The sequence below is a fragment of the Primulina tabacum genome, chromosome 9, assembly GCF_025594145.1.
Source record: "Primulina tabacum isolate GXHZ01 chromosome 9, ASM2559414v2, whole genome shotgun sequence".
NCBI lineage: Eukaryota > Viridiplantae > Streptophyta > Magnoliopsida > Lamiales > Gesneriaceae > Primulina > Primulina tabacum.
Window position 1 is genome coordinate 25,387,335 of NC_134558.1, and position 10,686 is coordinate 25,398,020.

Below are 10,686 nucleotides of genomic sequence, written 5' to 3' on the forward strand. Positions count from 1 at the left end.
ATTTTTGTGAATTTTGTTCTTATTTTTGAAAATAATAACAAACATCAATCATATTTTAAATAATTAAAAACAATTATTTAATAAAAACATTTTCTATTTTTCAGCCATCGGTCTCCGTTCCTTGATCGCAACTCGAATAACCCTTAAAAATACATTTTTAATGCATGTAAGCAGAAAACTACTTAAAAATCATATAAGCATGCCAACATAATCAATTTAACAATTAAAAAATATAATTAAAACACAAAGTAATTTAATAACTTGCATGCACAGGATATACGTGGACCTTCAAATTTTCGGGACGTTACAATCTTCCCCCCTTAAATTGAATTTCTTCCCTGAAATTCGTTTATCCTTGATAACCCAAAGTTAGACTTAGTTCTAATATCCCAAAAGTTTACGCTTCCGATGTGCTACTCTGATAAAATAATAAACCTTAGGGTGTCCTTATGTGTCATCGATCTCAATTAAATCTACCTTCTAAGTTCTCGTTTGTGAATATCAACTTATAACGACTCATAGTGACCTAGTTCCATTTTTCTATCACATCGACTTTCAACTTTTCTTACAATTCCCAATATAAAAAAATGGATGATCATACATATCATATATTACTTTCTTTATTTTATACCCAAAATTTTAATCAACTTATCATATTTCCACAATAAAATCTCAAACGCATCCACTAACGCCTAGATTTTCAAGCTTAATATTGATTCATCCTACAAAATCCTTGATTAACATTCCTCATAACATTATAACCAAGATATTTCAAGGTCTTAAATATTCTTTCAAGCATAAATCCTCAAAAATTCGTATTATTTAAATCATTCAATTCTCACTTATTGCTAAATTAGTCACCAAATTTCTTAACAATTGCAAAATTAATTCCTATTTTCCTAAAAAATTATTCAAGTGGTCTTTAATTTCGAAACTCCTACCATTAACCCATATGTTTTTGGTATTCTTAATTCCCTTCTCATAGGTTTCCCATGACATAATTTTCAGTAATTTTAAGCTTATTAACCCAAAAATCAATTCTCATAAGCGATATTACCTTTCTATCGAAACCTATCATACCATATGATAGACTTAATTTAATTGTGGTGATGAGATTCAAAACCAGTAGATCGCATTAGTAAAACCAGAAGATAGTATAAATTCAGAAGTTCTCGTATCGGTTTTACAATGCAGTACTATCAACTTAGATAAACAGAAGTAGAACTCGGCTTATACTAGATCAGAACTTAACGAATTTTACTTGCTCGTTACTATATTAAATGTTACCGTTACTTTATCACAAGTATTTATTGCACCATTAATGCTGAACAAAGACATTTAACGCTCCTTACCATTTTTGGTATGAAACAGTCTTGATTGTTTCGTATCTTTTAGGTACTAAAGCTGATCTTGCTCAGAAGTCTCAGAAGCCGTCTCTGAATATAGACGTTGGACTCTAGTTTTCTATATAAATTAGGTTCAATCCTATACAGAAAACAACGCTATTATCTTTATGGACACAACGATTATTCCAACGTGAGTTTGAGCTATCATCAACTACTTATCTTCAAAGCTCAACATACAGAAAAGCACCACATGCTTTATTATCAATATCTGATCTTCTGAGATCATATTGTGCTGCTGTTTCTTAAATCTCTTCAAGCTTAACACTTTGTTACATCTTTGAGAAGAGTTTGTAAACTGGAAAAGAGTCTTTTTCAGTACCTTGTTGTATTCGTTTTATTACTGAGTTGTGTAAATAAGAGTTTCAGTAGGCCAAGGGTAAGCCCTACTGAAGTGGGTGTGTACAAGTGTTGTGCTGTAATATTCAAAGTCTTTTAGTGATACCTTCTGGAAACAGAAGAAGGGGAGACGTAGAAGATTTTACCTTCGAACTTCCACAAACAACCACTGTTCTACTACCTACTGTTTTATTGTGTTTCACCATACTCCATCGGATCATTTCTGCACCTATTATTGTGATCTGCTGGACTTACTCTTGAACAAGATAAGCTATAATCTCTTACAGGATTCTAGCACCCTTTGCAAAATCAACCAACAAAGGAAAGAGCTTATTCACCCCACTCTAAACTCTATATCGATCCCCAACAAGTGGTATCGGAGCATATTTTTCTTGTTCTATATTTACAACAGATATGGCACACTTCAGCAAGGTTCCCATGTTCTCAAAAGAAAATTTTGATGACTGGAAGATCCGGATGCAAGCTTATCTTGCAGCTCAAGACGATGACATGTGGTTTGTCATCACAGATGGTCCGTTAAAGATCTTAAAGTCTAACACTACTGTTGCTGTTACTGAGGGAGCACCCCAGATGGTTGAGAAGCACAGAATTGAATGGACTGATGAAGATAAAAAGAAAGCCAATCTTGATAATTTTGCGAAGAACATTCTCTACAAAACTCTCGACAAAAATACCTTTAGCAAAATCAAGATGTGTTCTACTGCTAAAGAGATTTGAGAAAAAACTCATCCAAATCTGTGAATGAAATGAGCAGACAAAGGAGAACAAACTGTCTGTAACAATGCAGAAATTTGACAATCTCAAAATGAAAGTTGGAGAAACTCTGAATGAGTTTTATGAACATTTCAGCAGCTTGGTTAATGAGCTGGCAGCTCTTGTGAAAAAATATGGCAACAGAGAAATAACACTCAAAGTTATGAGAGCTCTACTCAGAGAATGGGATGTAAAAACTATGGCTATGAGAGTATCCAGAGATCTGAACAAGTTAGAACTGCATGACTTGTTCATAGACTTAAAAGCCTATGAGTTCGAACTGGAAGTAAGAAGCGGAGAAGACCCCTCATCAAATCTACCTACCAAGGCTCTTGCTGCTACTACTGCTGCTGCTGCTGCTGTAGTTGTTCCACAAGCATTACCTGCTACCACCATTGTGAGCACATCTGAAAAGACTACTGAAAAGATCAGCAATGATGCTATGTCTCTTTTTGTGAAGAAATTCTCTAGATTAATGAAGAAGAATCACCGAGCTTATCAAACCCCTAACCGGAATTTAAAAAGTATTCACCACCCGTTGACATGGCGTGTTTTAACTGTGGAAAGATCGGTCACTTTATTGCTGATTGTCCAAAGCCAAAGAAGGATGATCAGAAAAAAAGAATACAAGAGGAATGATAAGAAATGCAGAAGAGACCGCAAAGTGATGATTGCTGAAGAAAGCAAATCAAAATGGGCGGATTCTAGTTCTGAGTCTTCTGACTCAGAAAGTCTTCTGACTCAGAAAGTCATTCTAGCAAAAGTGATGTAGAAGAGATCAAATGTCTCATGGCAGATATTGAACCAACCTCGACATCTGGAGATGTACTTGACTTTGACTCTGACGAATTTACACGAACTGATTTAGTTAAAGCACTCCATGACATGGTGGAAGAGTACTCGAGACTTTCTTAATCATTCGAGGAAGTTAAGATTGAAAATCAAGACTTAAAGATCAAATCAGTAAGTTCACTTGATTGCAAGAGAACAGCTACAATGATTTAAAAGTTGAGATGAGTAAGTTAAGAACTGAGAATGAAAGAGTGAATGCAGACTACCAAACAATGAGGTCTGAAAACTAGAAGCTATCTGTTTTGGTAAATGCATGGAATAATTCTTCTGTTTCTTTAGAAAAGATGCAAGAATTGCATAAGCAATCTGGATACATGAGTGGTCTCGGATTCAGCAATAATGAAAGAACTTCTGAAATGAGTACTAAGCCAGAACTGGATAAAGGCAAAGGGAAATTCATTAACTTTGTCAAATCTAGTGTGGTATATGAACCTGTAGTACCAACTGTTCGAGTTGAAAGGACTGTAGATCAGACGAACAGAAGGAAGCATTATGGTCTGGGTTATGTTGAACCTAAGGGAAGAGTTCACCAGAGTTCTGGATCCAGCAGAGGATTCAACTCAGGAGGACAACCCTCTATGAAGGTTAAAAACTATCAGTACTATAATTCTAGACCTGTTCAGAAGAGATACAGGCCAGACAACAAAAACAGAAGGGAAGAACAACATTTTAAGATGCATTCTGTTAGAAATAGCAGACCTTCTGTTGCACACACCTCTTTAGATACCCGAAGTACAAGGTCACCTAGAATTGTACAAATGTGGTTTCCTAAAGGAACGGTAAGGATTGGACCAAAATAGAATGGGTATCAGATACTAAAATTTGTGTTTGCAGGAACAGGAGAGGAAAGCCAAAATCAGCAGCTCCACATGGTATCTGGACAGTGGATGTTCCAGACACATTACTGGACAGAAAAATCTACTATCAGAAGTAATGAATTGTACTGGACCAAAGATAACCTTTGGGGACAACTGAAAAGGTAAAACCGTGGGTAAGGGTAAGATTATCCATGGTAACATTACTATCAATGATGTACTATTAGTTGAAAATATTTGTTACAATTTGATTAACATTAGCGAACTGTGTGATAATGGTTACTCTTTGGCTTTTTAGAAGCACACATGCACAGTTAAAAATGCTGATGAGTCTATTGTATTAACTGGAAAAAGAGAAGGTAACACATACAAAGTTTCATGGAATAAAGATCATATTAATGTTCCTACATGTTTAGTGGCCTCTCTTAGTGACAAACATTGGCTATGGCACAAGAGATTGAATCATCTGAATTTCAAGTCAATCAATAACCTCAAGAAACAGAACATAGTTGATGGTTTGCCTGATATAAACTTCGTTAAAAATCATGTATGTTCTGCATGTCAACTTGGTAAGCAAGTCAGATCTATCTTCAAAAATAAAGGTAGTAAATCAGCTTCAAGGTGTTTGGAATTATTGCATATGGACTTATTTGGTCCAATCCCTATCATGAGCTAAGGGGAAATGAAGTATACACTTGTTGTTGTTAATGACTTTTCTAGATTTACTTGGGTAATATTTCTTGCTGGAAAATATCAAACCAGTAGTTTACTGATCAAGCTTCTGAAAAATGATTCAAAATGAAAAATCAATTTCTGTCATTAAAATCAGAAGTGATCGAGGAACTGAGTTTACTAACAAGATTCTTGAGTTATATTTGGATGAACAGGACATTCATCATGAATATTCAGCTGCCAGAACGCCTCAACAAAATGGAGTAGCTGAGAGGTGAAACAGAACTCTTAAAGAAGCTGCTAGAACAATGCTAGCAGATGCCGACATATCTCAGCGCTTCTGGGCAGAAGCAATCAACACAGCATGCTACACATAGAACAGAACAATGATCAACAAAAGGCATAATCAGACTCCATATGAGATTTGGAAAGGGAGTAAGCCTAATGTATCTTATTTTAATGCATTCGGTTGCAGATGTTTTGTTTACGATAACGGTAAAAATTATTTGTCTGCATTTGATTCAAAATCAGATGCTGGACTCTTTCTTGGATATTCAGCAGTAAGCAAAGCTTTCAGAATTTTCAATAATAGAACTCTTAATGTTGAAGAATCTATTCATGTTGTTTTTTATGAAGACAGCAGTGCTCCTGAAATTTCTAACGTGTCAAATCTAAGTAACAGGTTAGACAGGATTCATCTAGAACTGGATAGTGAAGATGATGCAGAATCTAGTGTTAAAGATGCTCAAAATCAAGAACCAGAAATTTCTCTGGTAGAACCAATTGTTCAGACACAGGATATACCAAAACCAGAAGTGAACATTCCAGAACCTGCTACTACTTTAGCGGAGCATGATTCGAATCCATCAAATCAGGAAGAAATTTCTTTAAACCCTTTTGTCTGGAGAAAATCTCATCCTCCATATTTGGTTATTGGTAATCCAGCAGCTCCATTAAAAACCAGAAGGCAAATGATTAATGAACATATGCATGCTGCTTTTATCTCTCAGGATGAACAAAAGAAAATTGAAGAAGCTCTTCTAGATTCCAGTTGGATCGAAGCTATGCAAGAAGAGTTGAATCAATTTAAAAGAAATGAAGTTTGGTTTCTTGTACCTAGACCATCTCATCAAGCTGTTATTGGCACCCGGTGGGTGTTTAGAAACAAAATAAATGAAGAAGGCACTTTGGTCAGAAATAAAGCAAGACTGGTAGCTCAAGGTTTCTGACAAGAAGAAGGAATAGACTATGATGAAACCTATGTACCAGTAGCAAGGCTTGAAGCGATCAGAATATTTTTAGCCTTTGCTGCTTTCAAAAACATCAAAGTTTATCAGATGGATGTGAAAAGTGCCTTCCTAAATGGTCTACTGCAAGAAGAGGTCTACGTTGAACAACCTCCAGGTTTACCGAATCATGTATTTAAATTGCACAAAGCCATGTATGGTTTAAAACAGGCACATCGAGCTTGGTATGACACGCTCTCACAATTTCTAGTCAATCATGATTTTACAATCGGCACAGTATGCAACGCCCCGAAAATTTAAATGTCCACGCGAACCACATGCATGCAAATTATTAAATTACTAGTGTATTTCAATTAAATGTTTTAATTGCATTAATTATGTTGTGCATATTGACATATTTAAAATATACTTTTCTACATGGTTGAATTAAAATGCATTTTAAAAGGTTATTCGAGTTGCGATCAAGGAACGGAGACCGAGGGCGGAAAAACGTAAAATGTCTTTATTAAATAATTATTTTTAATTGTTTAAGATATGAATGATGGTTTTTCTTATTTTTGAAAATAAGGAGTTTGGAGGTGATTTTATATGCCGGGACGTAAATTTTATCGGTGTAGGTTTTTCAACAAAAATAAGAACTTTTTGGCATCCCGGCTATTAAATTCACAAACTTATGTAACCAAAACAATTTTTAATATATTAATTAAATCATAATCAAGCACTAGTGGGCCTAATTGGAGGGCTTAATGGGCCTAAGCCTTGTTAGTGCCTAATTTTGTATTTAAAGTGTTTAAACCCTTCCACTTTGTCACAATAACTCACGCCTCTTTTTCTGAATTTTCACCCCAAAAACACACAACACACACGACACAACACACACGGCAAAGTGAAGGAGATTTCGAAGCTTTCAAGGTAGTGTCAAGCCAAGGTCTTGCCCCGTTCTTCGACGTCAACGTTTATTCGTGTGTTTAAAATGCAAATGCATGTCATACATCTTCTTTTCTCATCTCTCACGTCATAATATCGTTTTAAAAGCAATGTGCATGAAAATCATGAAGTTGCTTTGTTTATTTTCGGATTATTGCACATACATGTATCTAATCCATGAATTTTGATCCAAAAACTTGTGCTATTCACGTTAAGGAGCTGCCATGATGTTAGGTTATGATCAAGAGTCGTTTTTACATGATTTTATAGGGTCCTAAACACACCAGATAAGTCGCACCGCAAGCAAACAAGCTTGAACGTTTTTTTCTGTCATGGGTTTGGGGGATCGGGTTTCATGGATAAGGGGAGGGCTTGGCCTTGGCTTGGAGGCAGGGCTAGCCAGGGACTTGGTTAAGTCTAGGGAAGAGTCCTAGCCATGCTAGGACTCGAGCAAGTGGGCTGGGAGGAGTCGTTGCCATCAAGGACTTCTATCCGAGTATTCTTCAAGCCTTGCGCAGAAGTGTGCAGGCTTCCAGGGGTTGAGGGGCTCGGTCCAGGACTCATGGGCTGGGCTAGGTTAGGTCCTTAGGGTCCTGAGAGGGTGCATGAGGGTCTGGTTCAAGGGCTGGCTCGTGGGTTAGGTGGCTAAGCAAGAAAACGAGGGTCTTTGTCAAGTGGGTCTCCTCGGCTGTGTTGCCGCAGCTTATGTTGTGTCTTCGGTGTCAGGGGCTGGGTTCGAGTCCATATGTTCTAAGGGTTCAGTAGGGTCCATAGGGGGTCTGGGTTGAGGTTGGCTCAAGAGGGTTCGCTGCTGACTCAGCTGGAGGTGCAAAACGTGAGGGAAGATCACAAAGTGCGTGCAGCCTGGGCTTGCTTCAGGCGGCTCGTGCGTGGGTTTAGGGGCTTGGGCTGGGTCTGGGCTTGGTCCAGGGATGGTCAGGGACAGGTGGGCTCGGTGGTGGCTCGGCTGGAGGTGTCCTAGGTTGGCTAGGAGTCCTTATGTGTTTACGAGTCTCACACAACGCACATGCAGATTTTGGGTGAGTTTCGACAAGGTTTTTGAGCGGGCCAGGGCTGGTTTTTTGGGCTGAGCTTGGTCAAAGGGGTTTCCTAGATGGGTTGGCTAGGTTTTGGCTCAAGGTGGCTCGGGCGTGGCTCGAGGAATTAGGAGATGGCTCGGTGTGTTCGTTAAGGGGTTAATTTCGAGATTTTAAGAACTAAAATTGAATTCATGGGTCCACGGGTGTGGCTCATGACTTGAAAGGGTAGAATAAATAATAAAAATGATATGTTTAAAGTTTGGGATCGAAATAACGAGTTTTGGATTTATCCAGGATTTAATCGCCTTAGCGAAACGTTAATTAAAGAATTAAGTGAAACGCCTAGTTTTATGCTTTATAAAATTATGGAAAATTAGGTTTAAGCTTAAATAATTATTAAAAGTCTAAGTTTTGAATTTGAGAATTTTATATTAAGTTTTGGTTTAATTCGGAATTAAAACGCGTTTATATGTTATCTTTAAAGAATAAATTAAAAGTCCTCTATTTAAGCTAAATAAAAATATGAGAAAATTCCTGTAAGCTTAAGTAATTATTTGGGGACATATTAGTGTCAATGAAATTAAGAAAATGTCAAAAACGTAAAATGTCACGTCCAGGGGTAAAACGGTCTTTTTACACCTAAAAATTAGTAAACGTCATGGAAGTGCTCTAAATGTTGTTTGTATGATATTATGATTATTTGTGAATGTTTATGAAATTTTACATGATGAAATTATGAATTTTAAATGTCTATTGGATTTTTATGATTTAAGGAAGACATTTAAAAGACATGTTGCATGCTTGTTTTCAAAAACAAAAAGGTTATGTTATGCATGATTTTTATAAAGTAATGAGAATGTAAACATTGAAGGAAGTGAAGTAATTGTGACTATTGAGGTATGAGGTTTGAGGTAAGAATGGGAATATCATGAGGGAGAAGGCTCCAGAGGGAGCCCATTTATGGGAAAAGACCCCAAAGGGAGCCCCGACGATCGTATTCTATTAGAAGATGATAGGCCAGGGCCCAATTGACCGGTGAGAGTATTGCTGGTGTCCCCGCCGCCCAGTAATGTGGTTACATATAAATGGATCCATCGACTTTTTGAGATTTGAGGAAAGTCACAATTAACGATCTGAATTCAATAAAGGAAAAAGAAAATGTTTATGATTATGAAAAGGTTTTATGTTATGTCATGTTGAGGAAAAAGAAAAGAAAAAGTTAAGGTTTATGTTTAGATGTCATGAAAATGTTATTTTTACGTAAAAGTATTTTCATTGTTGCATGTGGTTTTATACGTATTATTTGTTATAAAGATTATGGTATGTTGAGTCTTTAGACTCACTAGGTGTGATGGATGCAGGTGAGTTTGAGAGAGGTCTTGATGGATGATTTGACTGGACTGAAGGTGCACATAACCCGAGGACCAGCGCTTCTACTTTTTCCGCATTTATGATCTATGATTCATCACTTACGTTAATGATTTTAAGACTATTTATTTATCATTTTGAGAGATTTTTGAGAAGTTTAGTATATGCTATACTTTTCAAATTTATTGCTTTTTAGGTTTGGTAAACGTTTGACGATTTCACTTTTATGACTATTTCACTTGACTTTTAAAATGCTAGTTGGTTGATGTTTTATTTTAATGGGTAAAATATTTTATAAAAAAATATTTTTATGGCCGAAACTTTGATAGGGAAAAAAAATTTCTAGTACTTTTAAAGCAATAAAAAGGGTATACGTTTCAGTTGGTATCAGAGCAAAGGTCCTGTAAAGGGTTGTGCCACCATCAGCGCCAGAAAGATCAGTCGTCAAGCCTCAACTTATAAGTTTACATACTTTATATGATTTTACGATGTTACCTGCTTAATTATATGAATTATATGTTCACGTCCCATGTTTAATAACATTATGTTTTGTATGTTTTAGAATTTTTATACGTGATACGATATGAAATAAGAAATTATTTGACTTCAATGCATGTTGGCTTTGTGGTGGAATTAGACTAGGATGATTTTTGAGTTTTAGTATTGACATTCTACTTTTGGGCCAAAATTAAATCGTGAATATTATGAATGCTTTGGGACACATAGATTTTCTAAAAAAATATTTATGATTCATGGTTACTAGTAGAATTAATTTTTGGGAATTAGACATAAGGGATAATTATTCGAAAACTGTAGTTATCTTTGGAAGTAAGAAAATGTATAAATAGGGATTTTAAGTTTGATGAAAGGTAAATATTGGTTATGAGAATTGATTTTGGGTAAATAAGTTAAAAAAATTTTAATTATGTTATGGGAAACCTGTAGAATGAAATTAAGAACACCAAAAATTTATGGGTTAATAGTAGGATTTTTGAAATTAAGGACCAATTAGGATAATTTTTGAGAAAATTAAGAATTGATTTTGCAATTGTTAAGGAATTTGGGGACTAGTTTAGCAATAAGTGAGAATTGAATTGGTTAAATATGTTTTTCCACCATCGGTCTCCATTCCTCGATCGTAACTCGAATAACCTTTTAAAATACATTTTAATGCAACCATGTAGAAAAGTATATTTTAAACATGTCAATATGCACAACATAATTAATGCAATTTAAACATTTAATTGAA